General features: G+C 49.7%; 1 protein-coding gene and 1 pseudogene across 6 annotated transcripts in view; both read right to left on the minus strand.

Annotated features, from left to right (window-relative positions):
* MSI2 (musashi RNA binding protein 2) overlaps positions 1-23,314 on the minus strand; it is a 383,429-nt gene that overhangs the window by 348,267 nt on the left and 11,848 nt on the right. The window lies entirely within an intron of this gene.
* On the minus strand, positions 17,443-17,517 carry LOC138392728 (U6 spliceosomal RNA; annotated as a pseudogene).

Genomic DNA, 23,314 nt, shown 5'->3' on the forward strand with positions numbered 1-23,314 from the left:
ATGTGCTATATATCCAGGAAAAAAATGATGATCAGATACTCGAGCCTTTTCTAATTCCTCAAATAATCAAGTAATGGCAAGGTTCGATGGAGCCCCGTTCCCGCTGGAGGAGGAGGCGGAGGCCCGGGACGGGCACCACGGTCAGGCCCAGGAGCTCACAGCACGGCCCAGCTGCCCCCCGGGTCCAGGGGCATCCCTGCCTCCCACGCCAGAACGTGAGCTGCACACACCTCCTGGTGGTTTCACACTCTGAGCCTGAAGCAGGGCATGTCATGCCAAGGCCCTTCCGACAGGAGGGCCCTGAGTCTCACCCCAGCCCAGCTGTGGCCGCAGGCTCGGGAGCCAACGCCACTGACTGACCCAGAGTGGCTCTGCAGACCGCACACACCCAATACCTCTGACCGAGTAGACTGACTTTTTTTAACCTTATTGAGCATAAGCGGTAAATTTTTCCAGTGTTCTCAGCTTTGCAATAAAAGACCTCTATGAGACACCCAAATCTTATTTCTTGGTTCAAATGATCAGCTCATGTCTTAAAAGGATCTTATTCTGAAACCTTTGGTAGTGGGAAGAATTATCCCTCCTTGACACCAAGATCCTGTTCCAGAAGTCAAGGTTTCCGTCTAGTGGGTTTTCTTCAAGCGGGGCCCACCTGCGAGAGGGAGGGTCCATTTCTCAGTGCTGCACCTTGGCACGTCCTCCAGCACCCAAACTCTCGAGCCCCTACGGCCACTCCCATAAAAGGCTGCAGGAAGTCTTCCATCTGTCTTGGCCCCAAACCGGCTCCTCTGTGGAATACTCCTAACTCTCTGTGGAATAACTCACTCGCTCCCGAGGGAACTGTGGAGCTGCCTCTCCAGGTAAGACCAAGGTACACAGGCCTCAGCATCCTTCGGGGACCTGGTTCTGGTCACAGACATCCAGACACCCCAGCAGCTGCAGATCCAGGTGAGGGACCCCCAACCTCCATCTCTAACAAGCACCCCAGAGGGGTTCTTACACCAGTACTCGCTCACGCCAATCCACCCCCCTCAAGTACCTGCCCCACCCCACCCCACTGGAGTCACCAGGGCTAAGGCACATGGGGGGTTTTAACTCTCCCTCCACCACGACCAACCTCCCCCGACCCTCCCTCGTTCATACTCACTCTGCCCCTGCTCTCACCCAGGCCCCGTTCTCTTAGCTAACTGGTCTCCCTCAATCCAAAACCCAAAATGCTGCCAAGAATTTTCTTGCTGAAACATAACTTTGACCCTGCCCTGGCTAACAAGCCTCCACGATCCCAGACTGCCTTCAGGCGAAGTCTCTATATTTTGGCCTTGAATGCAAAGCCCTTCCTGCTCTGGTCCCCAAACTGCCTGTCCAGCCTCCTCTCCCACCCAAACCTTGACCCTGCCCTCCGGCCCCAGGCAGCCGCTGCACTGCCCACCTGCCAGCCTTCCCAGCTCCCAATCCACTGGACCCCAAGACGCACCTTCTCCGTGAATGCAACCCCTCCTCCAATCTCTGCCTCGACCTTGATGACAACAATCGTGGCCTTTCACAATGGCCTCGCCCACTAGCCTCCTAGACAGCCCACTAGACAGGACAGGGACTGTCTTGCTTTTGTTTCATCCCTCTCTCCCCATCTCCCAGGTAAGGGCTCAGCCGGCAAGTCCTCTCCGTGAACAGGTGCTAATGAGGCCGGGGTCGTGAGTTCCATACCCTTCGGCTCCCTCTCCTTCACTAGGAAAAACCCTATTCAGTGGCCATCCACTTGACTTCTGGCCACAAGAGGGACAAGGCCAGGGTGCACAGACAGCTCAATGCAATCCAGGTCTGCTGTAGAGAAAACAATTCAAATGTGGGCCCCGCTGACAAGGGGTCAGGTGTGTCATCTCCACACATAAGAAAAAGCAGTGGAGTCGATCCATCTTCCAGCATCCCCTAACGGTACTAAGCAGCATGTTTAGCTGTTATTTCAATAAGCCTTATTAAGACCCAATTTTCTTGGGTCTTCTTTCAGATTCTGCAGCATTAAAAGCCTCGCTGCTTAATTACATTAGGAGCACCTGTATATATTATGTGCAATAAATCAACTTTAATTTACCACCACACAAGGCTATTCATCTTCTCTGGGTTATTTATTGCTCAGTATTATTGGTGCTGAATTGTATCCGCTCCGCTGTAAGGAAGAACAGTTGGGGTAAGAAAAGCCAAAGCTGTATTTCAGAACGCTCCGGGATGCTGATCACACATGTACACAGCAGAAAGGAAAGAAAAAGAAACATATAAGCGAATCTTGGCAATCTGCTCCTTGCTATTTTCCTAAAACACTCCCCAAACATTTTGATGTTTTCTTTTGCACGCATGCACACACATACCAGTTACCCACTGAAACGGCACAACCTGCAAAACAGGCCCGCAGCTCTCGCCGGCAGAACTGGGTGTGGGACGCTAGCTTAGCTGGCAAACAGGGACGCTCCACGGGCCAGAGGACACGATTCTTGCCTCGTAGGGTGCTGTCCCCCCAGCCCTAAGGACAGGGTGCAGCCAGGACCCGGCCCGGAGGGAGCGATGAGCAGCCTGCAGCCATCCACACCCAGCACACCGACCCAGGGCCCAAATCAGGCCCCTCGGAGGTGGAGGACACCTCTCCGTTTGATGGCACTGGCACCCTTTGTTCTTTGAGAATATGATCGACATTGCTGTCAAGGAGTCACCAGGTTAGCTGCAGATCCCCTTGCACCTACCTGAGACATTACACACAGATTCCTGAGCCCCACAACGGAGTCTGCAATTTCAACATAACCAGGGAAGCACAGTGAAGCCAGAGCACCGTTGTCCTAAAGCCTCGGGAGCAAGGCTGACCATCCATCACAGTATAATACACCTAATGACAACAAACTAGGAGTGACTTCCTTACCCCCAGCCAGGCTCTAGCCTCAGCCCTTTATTTCCATTCATTCGTCACAACCCCACCCCAAAGTAGATACTATCACTCTCATCCCCACTTTACAGATGAGAAAACTGAGGCCCAGAGTCCCATCTTTATAACTGGCTGGGCAGGCTGGTCCCTGCGTCTGTGTTCTCAACCACTAGGCCAAACTGCCTCTCCAAGACCAGACTCCCCACGCCCATCCCAAGCAGACAACGGCATCTTTTGTTCTAAATAAAGGGAGGCAAAAGTCACCAAGACATCACAAGCTTCACTTCCAGGCCATGAAGCCATCCGGTTCTCCCAAGTTCGACATCCAACGCTACTTCGTGGCAACTGCCGGCAACACCCGGGCCCTGTCTCTGAGCTTCCCACTGATCCGATCCAGCTAGCTCCTGACAGGAGCGGGGCAGGCTGGGCTGCGGAGTGGCATTCCGATAGCGCGGGAGCCAGGCCACCGGGAGCCACGCTGACATCGCCTCCTCCTCCTCCTCACCTAGGGAGCTGGGACGGAGTCTACGGCACACGGCTGACTTCTTCCCAAGCACGGCAGCAACATTCAACTTTCATTTGATAATTTACCTTTAATCGGGGCCTAGGAAAATCCCTGGCCAACCAATCCCACCAGACAGCTTTTTCCAGGCTCAACTTACAGATGACAGAGGGGAATGAAAGGGAAAAGACAGAACAGCGGAGTCCTGGCCAGCGAAACTTTTTTTTTTTTTTACGTAATGAATTCATTTCAAATAAAAGTCCATTCAGTGCATGCAGAAAAGCCAGTTCCTCTGAGTGGCAAATGTGTGCGCACCGAGGACGAGAGGGCAGATCAAACTCACGAGCTTGTAACCGAACTCCTGAGGCCCAGACACAGGACTGCCAAGGGCCCTGGGAGCAGAGTCGTTCTGCTAACAGACGTGCCCACTCTGAACAGCTCCACAGAGATGTAGGCCCCATGGAAACGTCCCTCTCCTGCCCTTTCACTTAACCAACAGAGACGGTTGCCAGGGACCATGGAGATCAAACCCAGGGCATGTGGCTGGTCACCTGAGGGAGGCCAGGCCTGCACCAGGGGACGTCTCCAGGCACCTTCCTGCTCTTGAATTCCATGACTATCTCACTGTCCAGGTTCCAATCCACGCGGAACAGAACCTCAGAACACATAGAACCCTTCTCCCTTCTGGTACAGAAGCCACCTATGAGACTAGACCAATGAATCTCAACTAGGGGTGATTCTGCCCCCCCCCCAGGGGACATGTGGCAATGTCTGAAGACATCTCCAGTTGTCACAACTGGGGAGGGACTGCTGCTGGCATCTAATGGGTAGAAGCCAGGGCTGCCGCTACACATCCTACAGTGTGCACGGTGCACTCCAATGCGCCCCCGCCCCGGCAACAAAGAATCTTCCAGCCCAAAATGTCAACAGTGCGGAGAACCCCTGGGCTAGAGCACTGAAAGTAATTAAACACTCACACTCACACAGCCTTCCCACGGCCTCTACTCCTTCCATCACCACCCGCTCCCAGCACCCCACTAAATCAAGCAAGAATTAGAAAGCAAACTGGTGCCATCTATCATCCGGACGCTGAGATCCACCCTCCACTGAGAGCGGGGGGCTGCCCTGAGCGGAGCCCACCTCCCTCGGTCCGGTGCATGCAGCTCTCAGACAGAGGCTAGCAAAAAGGGAGGCTGGAGAAGCTGGGATTCTGGCTGTGAGGCTAGTCCTCAGGTCAGCAGACACTGCGGGGCCAGGGGAAGGTCCTGCAGAGAAGAGAGGAGGGCGCAACTAACCTTCCAGGGCCTGGAACCCTAAACCACACTCGGTAGCAAACCAGCAAAACCAATGGACTGGTGTGAGGCTTGGTAACTGCCCAACCTCCTCCCTGTCCCAGCAACAGCTGGGTCCAGGCCAGCTGAACAACCAACACTGAGCGCCCACTTGATACCAGGTCTGGTGCTAGATGCTCTACAGAAAGTTCCATCTGTTCCCAGAGCCACCCAGCAAGTCTTACTGTCTTCATTTTACAGATGACACACATGAGACTCAGAGAGGTTATGTAACTTGGCCAGGTCACAGAGCCAGGATGAAATCCTAGAACTGTCTCCAAAGAACAGGCCCTATGTACCGTACCACGTCGCCTCTCTTCTCCCAAACATCCCACCAGAGAGAGAGAGATGAAGGAAGAGAGGAGGAGGGAGCCCCAAATCCACCTGGGGTTCTGCCTGCTCTCCACACGACTGCTGTCTTAAGGGGATAATCTGACCACATTGGTCTCATCTCTAGGGTCCCTTTAGGAAGATGCACAACAGCAGACCTGCTACAAGTCCAGGTGCGAGCACAGGACTCTGATTTCATTCATTACCTGCTGAAACTACATCCTGACTCCCCTCTAGGCAGCGGCTGCAATGGAAATCATTTGCTTATAAATTACAAAGGGAAGGCCAGGAACTTAGGCCAGCCGTGTGGGCAGTTTGTGCAAGTTTCAACAAGGCAGGGAAAGAGCTTTCTAACATCCCAGTGAAGAGCAGAAAGGTGAAGAAGCACCACAAGCCTCTCACTGGAGCTCAAACCCCAGCTCCCACCTGTGTCTGGACCTCAAAGCAAACCAGAATACCAAACACCAAACACAAATCAACAACTGCAGAGAAGCAGCAAGTGACCGACCGAGTCACAGGAGAATCAACACTCAAGACTCTGGGACTGAGCGAGTAAGTTTGGACCGTACACCCTGGCAGCCCTTCATCCGTAAACCACCCCAACACATGCCCTCTGTCCCCACCGCACCCCTCCCCAAGGCTAGCCGAGAGGGAACTGTGGACAGGACAGTAGGCCAACAAGTCATAAGGTCCCCGAACTCAGGCACAGTGGGGCTTCCAAAACACCCAGGGCACTCCCCACCCGGCTGGGTGTTCGCTGGGGGGTGCAGTTCTGTGCTTCCTTTTCTTGCGGCTACACTAATTTCTCACACTAACACTGCCAAGAGGCATTCTTGGGCCACTTATAAGATGAGGGTCCTGTTACAAATGTTTAGCAAAAAGACCAAAAAAAAAACCAGGAAAAAAAAAAGAAGAAGAAAGAAAAGAAAAAGAGCTTTTTAGGACCACTCTTGCAGAGGACTACAGAGAACATGAATATGGAGAGAAAGGAGTGGCATTTTTTTTTTAATTTCCAATGCCAAGAGAAATATTGCTTCTAAACTCTCTGCAGTGTGACCCAGTGTCTCCAGGCCGGCCCCTCTCTCGGTCCCCCTTTGTTCCTGGGCCCTTGTTCCCGGCCCCGAGCTCTTCTCTGAGCATTACACTCTAACCTGCAGGACCCGCACCGTTGCTGGTGTCTCCTGCCCAAGCTGCCTGCTCTCTACTGGAAGAACACGCCTTTCCTAATTCTGTTTGTTCACTTAAAAAAAAAAAAAAGGAAAGCAGGTTTACTGGGAGGTCATTTTGCCTTAGGAAAGCAACAGATTCGGTGGAGGCCCACAGCGGGCTGAGAAATGCACTCTCCATCAGACAAGCGACCTTGGGGCCTTCAGCGTTAGGCGGGAAAGGTCACTGGCATGGCAGCCCCTTGTTTACGGAGCCCAGATACCAATGACGCGGTCACCTCCGAGAAGCACAATTAGCAACCCTGGCACGCCAAACTCCTTTATTGGTTACCTCTTAAACACTCCAGCAACCCGTCCAATTCCTTGCAGAATAGCAGAAAACAAAAGTGCCCTCAGCAGGAGGGGGAAGCCAGGACTCGATTATGAGCAATTAGTGAATCAATGACTCTCAGAGACACTGATTTAGACCAGCAGTTCTTATTAGCGACCCTCGAGGAAAATGCAAGGACACACAGCTTCCAGGAGAGACCAAAGCTTAAAAACAACAACAAAAAAAAAATTCACCACAAACCACCTTTGGAGTTTCCCCCTGAAACACTTCAAAATGTGTGCTCGGTCTGGAGGAAAAAAATGTATTTGTGAATTGTTTCCTCACTGCCAAAAAACAAGTGAAACTACAGCTACTGGTTCTGTTGGCCCACGTGAAATGACTCTCTCCAAATCCCAGAAAGGGGACAAGGAATTAGGCATTAGACAAAAGAAAGAAAAATAAAAAAGAAAGAGGGGAAAGAAGGAAGGGAGAGAGGGAGGGAAGGGGTGGGGAGAGAGAGGGAGAGAGAGGCCAGCTAATAGGAACAGCATGACCCTTTCCTCGCCTTCATCAGAAACACAGGGACACAAGGCAGATTGGGTCTCCACTCCCACTCCATGTTGGATGAAAAGGTATCGATTCACGTGACAGAAAGTATGCTTTAGTTTTTTTTGTTTGTTTGTTTTGTTTTCTTTTTTATTATAACCCCTCATCCATCCAAACACCTGTTCAGGAAATCAGAACTACACCACGGAAAGTGCTAGGAGGTTTTGCTAACTGACGGGCAATGAGAAAAGAAAACATTTCTAAAAATATAATGATGCTTGCTGGGAAAATAGAGTTCCATTTACACAGAAATTCTCGGGAATACCTCTTTGGGGAGATGTTCCTGTAACTGTTTTTAAACGTTCAGTTCTATACCCCGGAATTCAAAACAACTACCGAGAACACAGAAGCTTCCCAGACACAACTGTGTGTGCCCGACCGAGACCGAGTCTTCCGCAAGAACTTTATTTGAACGTTGCTAAGAACACACAGACCTATCTATGCCTACTTCCCCCTAGCCTCTCCTGAGAAGTGCCCCCCACTATTTTCCCTCTTTTTATTCTGATTTTGTGAATACCAGGAAAAGCTGAGATAATGTGGTTCCATGTGAAAACAGAAAAATGCAAACTAGCCTCCCAAACAGCATCTAGCCCACATCCACACCGAACTTCCTCTTTATCTGCTCCTTTGTTTGGTTTCTGCCCGGTTGCTAATCTATTTGCTCTAAGCTGTTGGAAGAAGACTGCAAAAGAAAACAGAAAGAAAGGCTTTCTTCCTAGGAGGGGGAAAAATGGGTAACCTTGAACCCAAAGAACTCTCCCTCACCTGATAATCCTGTTCCTCTGAAAGTTTGTTGCAATTTAACCTTGAAAATAAAGTATGGCCCTCTAACAACAATGTTGATGAGTCCTTATCTTAAAAGGCAGTCTGAGAGCAGGGATGCAAACAATTTTTTTTTTAAAAGTTGAAAAGAGCTGATGGGGGGAGGCCCAGGTAGGAGGATCACTTGAGCCCAGGAGTGGGAGGCTACAGTGAGCTGTGATGATGCCCCTGCACTCTAGCCAGGGCAACAGAGACTCTGTCTCTAAATAAATAAATAAATAAATAATAAAAGTTGAAAAGAAGAAACTTCTAAGAAACCGAAGCCAATCTATGCACAGAAAACCTCCCCCTTCCTGCTACAAGGCTTCCAGAAAGGAGAAGGGTTCAAGAAAGAACAAATCCAAGAACTGATCGCTGCTGAGCTCCCCAGCTTCCATAAGTTGTTACCAACTTGCCTTTCCAGAGCAAAAAAAAAAAAAAATGCAGTTTTAATTCTAGCTGACTTAGGGCACAAGGTAAACCTCTAGCCAACTGGAACTTTCCCCGTCGCCAGCAGATTCGGCTGCTACCTGTGCCAACAAGTCCTCCCCCAGCCGGGGCTAAATGCTTCTCATCTCTATGGTGACCAACAACAAAAAAAAAAAAAAAAAAAAAAGCACCAAACTGTCTCTTATAATATTTTCATGAAATATTTTTTTTTAAAGTTGGGATCAGAGTGTTCTATGTGTGACTACAGTCAAACCACACCTCCCGTCTCCTCGGATTTAACCCCAGCCACTTAAAAAAATACATTTTCCAGATTTCAAAGTGGGCTGTGACGGCACAGCTGTAGGGAATAAACTTGTCAAGAGAAAAAAACACACACACGCACCTCTAAAATACATACACACAGCACACAGGTTTATTTTTTGTTTGGAGTGAGAGACGCATCAGTTTGAGCTCTGGGCTGGCAGCTGCACTGCGAACGTTTGGGGGCTGGGGGAGGACACGCAGGGGTGCGAGCTTCAAGGACGGCTGAAATGAGGGCCACCTCTGAAACCCTAGGGGCCAGGCGTCACCAGGACAACCAGGACTGGACGGAGGGCCCAGCATGGCCAAGTCAGCTGACTCCTTCATTAAAGAAGGGAAAAAATGCAACAGGATGAAAAGAAACCAATACTTGGACAGTACTCAACTCAGCGGGCCCCTTTTGAGAATGAAAAAAGGAAACTAAATCTTGGGCCGTGCTGATCCAGAAAATCAGAGCAATGGGCTTCCCTGTTGAGAGGCGAACGCTTGATTCGCCTGAAGTTGGCTATTTGCGTTGGCACCGGGTCCCCTTTAAAGATTGTTTACAAATACAGAGCAATCAATATTTTCTCACCCAAGGGTCTCTGCACGGAAACACAGTCCCGCTGGGCACGGTGTGACTGCTCCCCATGCAGCCCCGCCCACCTGCCACCCTCTGCTCAGGACACACTCCGTGGGCTCCAGACACGTGTCCTCTGACCCTTTCACATCCTTCACTGGGCTGACTCTGGAGCCAAATTTTCCCTTCCCGTGGTTTTCCCGGCCCTGATTCGAGTTTTTTGTTGTGTGTTGTCATTTCAGAGTTGTTTCTGGTTTGGGGGACTTGGAAGAGGCTATTTCTTGACTCTTTCCCTCTTCCTTTCTTTCCTTTGTATCTAAATCCATTTTCACATGCTCTTTTAAGTGGCTTCAGGTTTGGCATCCATCTCAAACACATCTATAATGGATCAGGAGCCTAGAATCTGTTTCTGATTATAACAGGCAAATCAGGTCCCCCTGAAGTTGGGGGTAGGGGGGTGGCAGGGGGAAAAAAGTTATGGACTCTTTAAAGGGTCAGCGACACACACCGACTTCTGGGTTGTGCCCACAAAGGAAGCACTTCAGCCCCAGGGGCTGACATTACCGCCTGACCCTGGGCGGCCTCTGCTTATAAACCTCCCAGCCACTCACTCCGGAGCGTTTATGGGTGGGGGCTCCACGCTAGTGAAACAGGGCTTTCTGGAAGTCCTGGTGAGTTGGAAGGAAAGGAAAGGGAGGGGGAAGGGGGCACGCAAGTCCCCTCCCCTCAAAAAAGGCAAGCCCCCACACAGAGAACACAGCTGCAGGAAGATTAAAAACATTTTATTGTTTAAAGAGTCACAGAAGGTTGCTGGACATGGGCAATTTAAAATTAAATACAACTCTCGTCACAGCCGTTTGCAGTTAAAGGTGAACATGTTATTTTAAAAGCAAAATCACCCCGCCAGAAGGACTGCCGTTCACTCAGGGACCCAATGCCTCCTCAATTACTAAAATTGTCAGCCGGCCACCCAACTGCCCTGACAGCCAGTCCCCCCCACGGACACATTTCCCTGAAGAAAAAGTCTTCCCTCCCCCCACCCCAACCCTGGCATAAAGTAGACGCTTTAGAGAAAGTGAGTAACATCTTGTCACTGAGTTTGTAAAAGACTCAATTATAAAACCTTCAGAAGGATTCTCAAGGAACGTCTACCTACGGTGACAGAGACTTACACAAAACCAAAAGAGAAGCTAAAATATTTCTCCTCTATCCGCCCCCTACCTCCTCCCACCCCTACAAAACAGAGGAGGAGAGAGAGGAAGCGGGGACACGGGGAAGATGCTGTCATGAAATACCGATTTGGAGACCTGGACACTTATCTGACATACAGCAACATCCTACAATCCGGAAAGACATGCCGGCCACACAAACACTTCTTTGTATCATCTCAGCAAGAATTACAGCGCAGGAGGCCGGCGCTAATTTTAGTATCAGGTTTATTATGCGGCAGGGGCAGGAATTCTTCAGACCTGTCCCTCGTCTCTATGTGCAGGACTGAACTGCCTTCACGATGGCTCCTCGGAGGAGCAGCAAGGCTTACACATAGAAACTTCTGGACTCCTGATCTCCCAGAATCCTCCAGAAATATGGGACCTGACCCTCCAGGCTGCTTTCTGGTCCTTTCAAAGCGTTTTCTGGGTGCCTCTGTCTAAGAGCTCCCTCTGACTAAAAGACTGAAATACACATCTCACTTTTTGTTTGCAATTAACCCATCACCCCAAGCAAAGACACGAAGCGCCAAGGTCATGAAGCAAGGGTACCACAACATAGTCTGAAGCCAAACCCAGGAGTGACAACTCCTAGTCTCCCTGCTTTGATGTCAAGGGAAATAAAGCCAGGGAAGTCAAAGCAGGACAAATTTAAAATGTTGATGTCCTCAGCCAGCCACTTTCAACCTCGCTCCACGTAAAGTCCTAAATGGATGGAAGACACATTTCCAGGGTGTTTGATCTCACTCAGGCTTCCCCACCGCCAGTTTCTGGGCATCCTTTTGTCTGCTCCTGGCCCTGATTTTTGTCCAAGTTACCCTTTGGAGCAGCACTGTCACCAGGCAGCCTTGGCAGTTGTCCGTCAACCTGACTGCTTTACTCAAAAGGTCCTTTTTACACAAAAGGCCTCGCCGAGGCAGAACGGGCTCACCTTTGATTCGCTCACCTCTCACATGTAGAAAACGGCTCGTAGGCCTCTCCCGAGCACGGCTGCACTCGTGGAAAAGACCGAAATGCAGTATATTGGGAAACAAGGCTTTTTAAAGCACTCTCTGGAAGGCGAGATCCTAGCTTGGGTTCTGCTCGAAGGAAGAGCTAAATGGAGCGGGCTGGAACGGAATTAGCCTCCGAGAACCGAGGGATGGAGTGAGCACGGCAATACCAATTTGCTGGAAGGGATTTGGAGAGTAAACGAAGAGGAACGTTTGGATTGCAAAGATAGAAACAATTCACTCTGCATCATTTTCAGACCCACAACAGTCTTTGGAGTTCAGTAGGGAAGTATTATTATCAACCCACCAAAAACAGGGGAGGAGTGGCCCGAATGGGCTCGGAATTGGCTGACGGTGGCTTTGCAGGTAGCAGAGGTGCTGAGACCAGCCTCGATTCCTCTACGTAAGATCAACTCTTCACGAGCAAGTGTGGCCTTCAGCCCTCTGGACCACACGGGAGTGAGCCTCACCACGGATTCCCATGGGATGGACACAGACTAACAAACATTAAGCATCGAAAAGCCCTCACACACCTGGTATGATATTGCCAAGATCACTTCTGGGGTTATTAATTATGCTGCAGTTTCACGTGCCTGACTCACCAGGCCACGAGCGGTCGTGAGACCATGTCAGCACCTCCCCTTGGCCCCCGGGCCCGGGCAGAACTCGCCCGAGGGCCCCTGGTTGCAGGGGCTCTTCCCCCACACCCATCTGATCCGGTCCCCTCACCCTGAAACTCATTAGTGGCTCCCCAAGGCCTAAAGCTATGGTCCCAGAAGTAGGGGTTAGAAGAAAAGATTTTTATTCTTGTTTCATTTTTTTTCTCATCTTGTTTTATTTTTCATTATTTGGCTTATTAGGAGAGCATATTATTTTAGCACAGAAATACATGTATGTCATTTATAAATAAATAACTATGCACTGCACACTTAAAATAAAGTTTACTGCTAGGACTACGTCACTAAGGGCAGGCCAGTCTCCAGCCAAGGGGCTAAATGCAGCCCCCCGAGCCAGGCCCATCTGCCCCGCCCCTGTCTCCGGTGTGTGCCAACATTCCCAATCTCACTGAGGTTGGGGGACTCTGCCCACACAGACTACATGCCAAATTTGCCACTTACCTTTAACACTTCCTACTTCCCAGCTAACCAAACCACCAAGCCGCCGCTCCAACTCTCAAACGAACCTCAAATCCATCCACTGGTCTCTGTCTCCACCTCTGAGAACTCACCACGGCACCATCTTTCCCCACTCGGATCCCCGAGACAACTTCCTTACTCATCCCCCACAACTGTCTGGGGTCCCCACAGGCCACTTTCCACGTAGGCTGTCAGTGATCTTTTCAAAACTCAAAAGTGATCATTTCCTATCCCTTCTTAACCCTTAAGTGGGTTCCCCAACCCTCTTAGGATAACACTGAAACCCTAACCCCGGTACAGCCTCACCCCTCCCCTCCCCCTCCTCAGCCTCTGCACTCTAGCCACCCTTGCTTCCCTCAGCACATGGAATGCGCCAGAAACTTCCCTCCCCAAGATCACGCTTTTATTCACCCTCCAAGCTCACCCTCAATGTTGCTTCTCCAGGAAGCCTTCCCAAAACCCTCCAGGAGACCTGATTTCCCTCCCATGATCCTTTGTAACCCCCAATGTATCTTTGTAGCTTTTACAGAAATCATGCTTCAATAACACACCACACAGGGCGTTGTTCAATGAATGTGCCCCAGTCAGATGCAAACTCCAGAAGGGCAGGGACGGGGTCATCCTTGTCACAGCTGTATCACCACACGCTCCAGCTTTGGGGCGGGCTCAGGATTGGAGTGCAGATATTTGTTGCATGATGAGCAAATCAATCTTCCCCCACCCTCATCTGCATGCTACACTCCAGCCCATAGGGAACAAGGTGCCACACCCTGCAAAAGCCACACTGCCTAACTGCTCCCGCAGTTCCCTGCACTTGGAGGATCTCCCCTCTCTCAAGATTCAGCTCTCAGGGCCTCCTCCATGAGGCCTTCCCGGCTCACTCCCTCCTCTGTGCCCCTCCTGAGCGTGGCCAACATTCCCTTCTAGAACTGGTTGTCTTTGTTCGTACACCTGCCTCTCTGCTAGCCTGGGAGCAGCCGGAGGGCAGGCCAGTGTCTGACTGCATGTCCCCCTTGCTCCCCTCCCCACAAGTTGCTTTCCACCCTGCTCCTTCTTTCAACCCTCCCTTCCAGGGAGTAGCGTTAATAGTGTAACAAGCGCTAAGGTTTTTCCCACCTACAACACCCGATCAGGCCTGCCCTGAAAAGGAAGCCAAGACACAGCTGACGGACGACGGCAAGCACTGGTGTCCACAGCTCACGTGGGCAGTGACCAGGAAGGTCACGGACCTGCCCCCAGTTCAGACAGTTCCTGCTGCACAAAAGCATGAGAAACAGGTGTTGGTGCCGACTTAAAACCATCTCACCAAGAAGTTGGGGAGGGAGGACTCAGTGGGAGAGGAAGTAATAAAAAGACAGAACTTGGTCTGCCAAACACTTAGGAACACTCTGAAATAGCAAATGGCCTTTGATCAGCTCTGTCTCAGTCAAGCAAGGCTTTTGAATTTCACATCGTACCAGACGTGGGTTCCAAAAATTAATGTGGGCCTCCATGTCACTTGGAGATTGTTCCTCTTCTCCTCCCTCCTCCCCTTCGCCTGCCATGAAGTGGTTAAGATGTAAAGCAAGGGGACACCCCGGTCCCCATCCCCTCGAAGCTGGGTGGTGCCAGGGCAGCTGCAGCCTCTGGTTCAGGCGTGCGGGCAGGACAGCCCAGCCCAGATCCCCTCTGCTCTGGGGGGCGTCCCAGGGCAGCCAGGGTGCATGCCCCAAGCAACACTGAGACCCTCCTGGTCAACACCTGGGCACTTCATCCCCTAGGTACCAGACCACACATTTCAGGCAGGCCTCACCTCCTTGACCACAAATCTCTCTCTGTAGGCAGCTCTGTCTAAATCAGAAAGGCAATCTGCAGAGCTTAAATGTTTTCTCACTGTGGTCACATCTGGTCCATGCCTTGGCTAACATCTCAGAGACCTTCAGCCAAATCACTACGCAGCAGTTCACAGTAAAAGCAGCCCTCGTGTATGAAGTGCTAACCACCTCCCAGGCACTTTACGAACACTGTCTCACATTAACCTTACAACGACCTTGCCAGGTAGATGCTAGGATGGTATTACCCCATTTTATAGATCAGGAAATTGAAGACTAGCAAACTTAAGCAAACTTCCCAAGGTCACACAGCTAGGAAATTATTAGGCCAGAAAGAAACCCTAAGACTGCCTGTCTTCTGAGCCTATTCTCTTAAACCCTAAGCATGGCTGCTTCCTACCACATACGCCCTCATTCTTCCCCATCTACAGATGGGGAAACCAAAGCACAGAGCTGCAAGGCCATGTGCCCAAGGTCACAGTCAGCTCATCAGCTATGCCCGGAACATTCACACCCATGGTCAGCCACCCCCCTCCCACCCCAAACTACCCCATCAAAAAAGAAAACAACCCAAACTCCCAGGCCACAGAAGAAAGATCCCTAACAGGATCGAATCTGAGAAGAGGAGGTCACCTCCTCCCCAGGTGTCCTTTCCCCTAAGTGTACTGTGGGGCTCACTGGCTTGCTCTGCCTTATCCTCTCTGCCCTGCTGCCCCAAAGACCAGTCAGCACTGGTGAAGCTTACAAGCAAGAACCTCGAGCCTCAGCACAAAATGAGCTTCCTCCCTGTTACCTGGCACTCACAGGGGACTCGCATCAGAGAATTTCGAGCGTCACCCAACTTGGAAACTAAGGAAACAACCTGCACTTACAAAAAAGGAAACTGAGGCAAAGAGCACCAACTGCAAGCTGGGGAAGGTGGTAGCTCAGAACCCAGATCTGCCCCTGCTCTCTGGTCCTGTTGCTCCTCACCGGCCAGGAGCATCTGTTGCATCCCTGTAGCATTCAGCCCCTGGTACTTCTCTCCCTGCATATGCATCCCTTTGACTTGTAAGCCCAGAAACTTTCTCCAAAAGCAGGCCCATGCGAAAAGGAGCCACGCTTGTTACAACACTCGAAGCCACCTCATCAAGCATCCGAGGTCTGAACCGGCTCCTAATTAATATTAACCCTCCAAATCAGAGTCGTGCTCAGAAAACCCTGGATGAAGAGACACAGGGCGGGAGGGGAGTCGCCAATTTTCTTTTTACTTCATCTGGAAAATTAAGAGCACTGCTGATTTGAACAAGAAATCATCAAGGAAAGTAATCACAACTCCACACGGCCCATGACTCGATGGACTTGGATGTGCAACCTGCCACTCTCATGAGCTGAAATTAGAATGATTGTGGCAAGAATAGCAATGATGGCGCAGGTCTGTCCCTCCGCCTTCATCCTTAGAAAACATAAAGACCCCGACAGAAGATGCTGGAGATCAGGCAGGAGATCTTCCTTCCTTGTCAAAATAACCCGGAAGAAAACTAGCCATAGACTCTGCCACTGCTCTTCCCAAAAGGGCGCTCTCCCCCGTGCCCCTGCCCTCCAAGGATAACGGCGGGACAGTGAGCACGGGGACCTGAAGGAGGGAGGGGCTCCTGGAGACCCTCCACTCCAAATCCAACACTTACTTGCTGTTGCTGCATTAATTACAATAAACTGCTTCATAGCCTAGCGCTCACTTAATGGAGCAGCAAATATGGCTTTTTCCCTATAATTAGTCAATGTAATCTGCTATTTCCCTCCTCCCGGCCACCCCCTTCTCTCCTTCCCTTTCCACCCTCTCCACACTGACATGCCCACGTGCCCCATCCCCTGCCCGGGATCCACTTATAATCACGATCTTGTTCCCTCTTCCTGGCAACACCTGGTAAATTCCACCTGATGGACGATGGAGGTGAAGTAGAGGGGGCTAACGGGGAAAGAGCAAGGCAATGCAGACCCATGGCCGGTGGGTCTTTCCCAGCCCTGACAGCAAGTCTGAGGCTCAGGAGCTCCCAGGCCAATGGCTGGGAATGGCGGTCATTCCCTGGAGCTCTGCCGATCTCATTCCCATTCACACGATGGGGCTCTTGGGTTTGCAGATCAAAACCCAATGTTCCATATCCCCAAGTAAAAGGCTCTACGAAAACGTAACGCTTGGCTCCAGTCCCGCTGTTCTCCCTCCCCGCTGTTCTCACTCATAGCTGGGACTCTTTCAATCACCTGAAGTTACTCCTGCCTCTGACCACGCAGCCCTGGGCTCCCAGTTTCCACCAGACATCAAAGGAACAAAGGAATCTTCAAAGGCTGTGGACACCACTAAGGTTCCCGACTAAATGATGCTATTTCACTGTCCTTGAAAATGCAGGTTTTGTGGAATGAAGCCCCTAAAACAGCCCTTTTGTGTATAGATTCAGGATAACAACATCCCCTTTTATGGTCTGATTTTCTCTACTCGGCCCTCCAAGTACTTATCAACTAAGTTCAGATATTCTCACGGCCAGCAAGAGCAGAACACTTGGTATCTTTCCCATTTTCAAGATTTCTTTTTCTGGTTACGGGGGAAGGAATTAATATTTTCAAGGTGTCAACCATACACCAGGTGCCATATTTATAATCGTCTCATTTAATACTCACAACTCTATTGTCCCCGCTTTTTAGGTGCAGAATGGAAGCTCAGAAAGGTTGAGAAACCTTTCTAAGGTGTTAGCAGCAACACCAAGTTTCAAACTAGGTCCCTCTGAGTTCAAAGCCTCTCAACAAAACACATGCTTCATTTGTCACAGCACAAACACTTGTCTGACCCCAAACTACACTGCAATTCTACCCACGTCATATATACTCACATGCATGAACACACATACACATGTACGTGTACCCTTTCGTACTTCTCAAACATTACAACATAAGAAAAAATATGTAAGGCAGTAGACAGCAGCACTTACAATTAATTCCCCAACTACTAAGTAAGGCAGGCAGAGAGCATTTAGCCAAACTGGCCCCAGGACGTCACCCTTCCTTGTGCAGGGGCCATGCTAATCTTCTCTGTGTCATTCCAATTTTAGTGTATGTGCTGCCCAAGCGAGCACAGGACGTCACCCTTCCTAACAACACCTAACTCACAAATCCACAGCACTTGCTATGCGCCAGACACCGTTAGAAGCACTTGATTACGTCAACTCATGTAATCCTCACAGCAACTCCATTATCTCCATTTCACAGATGACAAAACTAAGGGCACAGACTATTTAGATAACTCGATCCAGGTAACACAGCTGGTTGGGTGGCAGAGCAAGGATCCTAAGTCAGGCACACGGGTTCCAGAGTCCACGCTCTGCAACACTAAGCCATACACCCCACCTCGACAGAAAGTAATGCGAACAGTCAATGATTACAGTGCAGGCTGGGCTGGGTGGGGTGGGAACCAGCCTACATTTGCAGCTTTGTCTCCCCGTAGTCTCAGGCCCTCACCTGTAGGGTGACACCAAGTCATTCACGAGCCGGTTTCATGATTTCCCTATCGCGAACAATCGTCCTATTCAATCTCTCCTGTCAATATCTGAAACAAGAGCCCAGAAGGCTGGAGCAGCCGGTCTCTAGGAAGCTCTTTAGAGCCTGCACAGGGGGGAGTTGTTTGAGGATGCCTGAGTTCAAACCCACAAAGCGCCTCCCCGACACTTGGGGGTTTTGTCTGGGTAGCCCTGAAAACACAGCCCAGGTGGTCTGATCAGCCTCACTCCACCATCTCTTCACAGCTCGGGGAGGAACCCAGGCGACTGTTCCCACAGTACCTTCTACTCTCATCCACCGGGGCCATCCTAAAGAGAGGCCGTCTGCAGAGCTGACACTGGGAACACACAAGCTCCGAGCAAACAGGATGATGTGGCAATAAAGGCAATCACAACATGCTAACGTGGCAGCGTGCCAGACACAAGCTGCCCGGGCAGGACTCGCGCTCAAAAGAACTTTAATTGAATTCTTTCAGCAAGTGCAGCAGAAAAATTCATAATGAGGCTCCCCCCACCCCCTACCCCCACTATGTCAGTCTGTTCTGCAGTTGTGTGGATGCAGTAAAAAATCATTTTTCACAAGGATGTGGGACGTGTATGGACGTTAACCTGAACATCATGTACTGCAGGGGAGAACGATGTTCAAATCCAAGGAGTTTGTATTTTCAAAGCAATTCAAGGAAGGCATTCTGCCATCATCAGCTATCCTACCCCTATTAGTGCAGGAAAACAAGTTCTGAACCCGGCTCCCTAGTGAAAAATGCAAAATTTGTATAATTAAAATTATACTTGTGAAATTCAAACACACTTTAATTTCCTAAGGGCCCCCTAATCAAGTCAGAAGTTCTTACTAAAACCAATTATCTGCTTTGAAAACAGAAGAGGAAACATATACAGGGAGCAGCCTTGTGGAGACTCACCACCCAATTCTTCCCTAAATTCAAGCATCCCAATGTGATCCTCGTTCCCCAGGCAGAAGAGACGGTGAACCTACCCGTTAGTTTTTATTAAGTAGTTCACATGTAAGTGGAAATGTTTTTGTTTGTTTGTTTGCCTCTAGCTACAAAAAGGACACATTTGAGAGATATCCCAGAGGGAACTAAGTTAAAGGGATTAAAAAAAAAATCCAGGCTGCATCAGTAAATACACAGTTTCTCCACCCACCCCACCCCAGCTCCTGCCTGGGCTTTTTCATTTCTTAAGATCTCTCACTCTTGCCTAGTGCTGTTTAGAATGGTCACTGTTTAAAACGGAATAAGATAAAGGTACCAGCTTCCTTTCTAACACGGGTTCATAACAGAGCCGGGTACTCAAGGTCTCATCCACTAAGTCAGCAAGACCCAGGTTCCCTGCCTCTAACAGGTAAGCCACCCGAAATGCTGCGGCTTTTCTGGAGTAACTGGAAATTCTTGCACAAGAACAACATGGAAAGACCGAATACTCTCCAAGACATGAAAATATTTAAGAAGCAGCTGTTGCAATGTTCCATTTATATCACCAATATGAAGTGTTATTGGTCTGGGGCCTTTTGGGGGGGGGGGGAGCTGCACATCCACAGGTTTTACTCTTCTCCTCTCCCTGGAATTCAGAAACGGGAATATTGACTTTTCACACTCTTGGCTTTGATGTTCCAGCAACAGCCAGCTCTGTGATGCTGGCCTCACACGCCACCCACCCGGGCTCCAGCAGGTAACCAGAAAGTCAAACAAAATGCCTCCAGGTTTAAAACTTTACTTTCCGGCATGTGGGAACAGAGGACAGAACTTGACACACGGGGCCTCTCGAGGGTGGGGAAGACCATAATAAAAAGAACAGGGTTTGGTGTTAAAACTTTCATTGGAAGGCTTAGGACACACAAGGCGTGTGCGTGCACACACACACACACACACACGCACGCAGGCACCACGCAGGCATGCAGAAGGAAACACACTCGGCTGAGAGCAAGTCATGGGAACTACGACTTGGCTGGTTCCTTGCCTCCCTCCCACCAGAGCGGTCACCTCATTAATGTCACTCAGCATCACATTTTGCTACACTAGGTCTTTCTGCACTCTGTTCCCCTAGGCAGCCCCAAAGCCGGCTTCCATTGTAAACTTCTGTTCTTTAGGAAACTATCAAAAGCTGCGATGGGAGAAAGAAAAAACTTTTACAGGGCCTCCCCCCCTCACTCTTTCCCCTCCTCCAGTTTCTTCTCTTTGGTGCTTTATTCAACATCACTACGTGCTCAAATCATGCCCTGAAAGTCAATTACAATATGTCAGCTTAAAAAAAAAAAAAAAAAAAAAGATTGCAGAGGCCCGTTTATTTGCAATTGCCCAAAGAGAATAATTCATTTCGGTGGAGGGTATAGATGAAGCCCTGAATACATTCCTACACCATTTTCTGCCCTTCAAAACAATAAAAATGTAAAAACCCAGACGAAGGAAGGCCCGAGGTGGCAGGAACGAGCATCTCTTGACCCTCAAGGAATTTATTCTCCTAGATCTTCTGAAGCACTCTCTCCCCAGAATGCATCATCAAGACCATTTTATTAGATTTTTCTAAACCCTTGAAATCGTCACATAATTGAAACAGAAACAGCAATTTAGAGCTCTTGAATGGATTTCTTAAAAAGAAGATTCTGTGCTTTCCCAACATCCGCCCCCCCAACCTTCACCGGCTGCTCTCACCCCAAACCTAAATTTAAGGCCCTTGCACACAAAACCCTATTTATCTTATAAATCCTCCCCTGCCATAAAAGTTACACATTCCCCTAATGCCTTAGATTTCAGGACATTTGAGAGAAACTCATCCCAGACAACAGGCTAAAAAAAGAATCCATTAGCATTAACTTGCCTGTCACAGCCAGTGACAAATAAATGAATGTGATGCTTTCAGATCAGTCATTGGGAGAACTACCCCCAGGCAGATAAAGAGGAGGACTGGGAGAGAGGTGGCTCACGGGGAGACCTCTCACACAGCAGTGTCTTAGCTGCTCCCTCGCCTCTCCCCGGGACTTTACTCTCAGAGGCAGCAAAACATAGGCATCAGATACGGAAAAGGAAATGAATTCCTAATGCCATCGAGCAGCCCCAAGATAAAGGCTGCATGCTATCTCGCCTCGAGAGCCAGGACTCCACGAGCAGGCCAAGGCACCGACACAGAATTTTCCAATCTCAATGTGCTGTTCTATCCATCACCCCTAGAAAGGGGCAATGGTGCCAATCAATCTATGAGCTGCTCGGGTGAGGTCCTCTTATGATGTGGGCAGTGCCACCTTTGGGGGACAGTAGCAGATAACTAACGCTTACACTGTACCCACAACATGCAGATATCACCCTAGGCCATTCATATGCGTTAACTCATTTAATCCCCTTAACAATTCTACAGTGGAGGGACCGATGATATCCCATTTAACAGGAAAAAATGGAGGCACAAAACCATTAAGTGATTTGTCCCAAACTCCATAGCTGGTAAGTGGCACTTAACTATGCTAAACAGGCTCTTAGAAATCAGCCAATAAAAAATAACTTGAAGCTTCCTGGGCAGGCTATAACAAATTCTATTCCTCAGCCTGAGCATTTCACAGCGGTTCCGGCAAAGTGCAAGAACCTACACTCCACCCACTCAAGTTGGACGCAGCAGGGCTTAGTGGACAGACTTTGGTCCCAAGGCCAATCCCGACCCTGTCTAGTTCTGTGGTCCCAGGAAAGCTATTCACCCTCTCAGGCCTCAGCTTCCCCATCTGTCAAATGGAGATAATAACTACTTTAAAGGATAGTTGTAAGGATTAAATTAAAGGACATTAAGTGTATAGAGTCTTAGTGCTGCACCTACAACAGCCATTATTTTGAATTAGAATTTCTTCTTTTTGACTATGCAAAGGCTCAGAACTATAAAATAAAGGAGCATAGCAGCCAAGCACCCACCTTAAGAAGAGCTTTTCAGATGGTTGGAAGCCTGGTGCTATTTACCCTCGAAAGAGAGGGGAAACGGAGGATATCTGTTCCACGTGGGACCCAGGGGGACACACGTCCCAGCTGGAGCGACTGTCTTCGGCTGCTGCTACAACCACCACGGGGTGCTCGGCCACAGGGCCGCACCTGCTCTCACACCACACAGAAAGCAGAGATCGTGCGATTCCTAAACCCAAGGAGCCACTCAGCCAAGGGCGACCCCAAGCAGACACTGCCTATGAAGTCATAGGTCAGACTGCTCTGAGCCACAGGACACACACACTGGTGTCACACAGGCAATCTGTGATTTCCATATCGAGAAATGACATTGCACTGTCTACACACAGTGAGGTCACCAACACAGCTTAGGCAAGGACAAGGTACAGAACTCTGGAATTGTGTCTATATCGTGGCCCCTTGTTTAAGGAGGAAAAGAGGAAAGTAAAAGATGGAAACAAGAGAACGAGAGAGCTCTTTGTCAGCTGCCACACGCCCCAAAGATCAGAGGTGGTATCTGCCAAGAGCCTCACTCCTAAAGAAGGGTCTATGGCCAGTCTGAATTCAGCTTAACCCACAAGTCCAGGGTGGAAGTTCTCCACAAAACTGCATCCACCATAGTCCTACCACTGACCCAGCTTCTATACAGGTCCAGAAGCACCCAGAACATCCTACAGAGCATCTCATGAGCCTGCACACATGTACAACAGGCTCCCCGGAACCTACCGAAGAAAGCACAAATGCCTTTGCTTTTCCTGGCCCCAACCCACTTCCCAAGCTGCCTGCTAGACCACTCTGCAGCACACACCCCTTGTGACAGCTGAGCTCTGGCCTTTCCTAGTTCCTGGCAAGGAAGGACTGCATTCCTGCCGTTCTTCCTTCATACCTGTTCTGCAGAATCTGGGGAAAAGACCACCCCCTCCTAGCAGCTTAGATCTCCCTTCCTCGAAATGCTGTTCCTACCTCCTTTCCTGTACCTATCCCACCCCTCCTGCACCACAGGTCACCCCCCTCATCCCAACCTGGAGCTAATACCCTGGAAGATAAGATCTGTGTCTCCTTTGTCATTTTTCATTCACTCCATCTAAATGGAAGCCTATGATGTGCAAAAGTGCAGTAGTAAGAGCTTTTTTCAACTTGGCAAAATATGCTTGTGCCCTTCGAGTTTATTGTCCGGTGGGAAGCAATAAGGCATGGACCTAAAAACCATAAAACTCAGACCAAAGTGCCCTAACACAGTCCCTGGTGCTGAGCAGAAACTTGGTAAATAATTACTGAACTACTGAAAAGTGGCAAGTGACTGTATTAAAAGATATGGCTTCCATCTGAGAGTCTTAATCCTGCAATAAAAAATAAGAGACACGGTCCACCCCACCCCTACCACTGCTCCTACCTGGCTTTGGTGTTCAGACCTGACAGTGTGTCACGGACTCACCTGTCTGCTC

This window comes from Eulemur rufifrons, chromosome 9 (genome assembly GCF_041146395.1).
Source record: "Eulemur rufifrons isolate Redbay chromosome 9, OSU_ERuf_1, whole genome shotgun sequence".
Classification (NCBI taxonomy): Eukaryota; Metazoa; Chordata; class Mammalia; order Primates; family Lemuridae; genus Eulemur; species Eulemur rufifrons.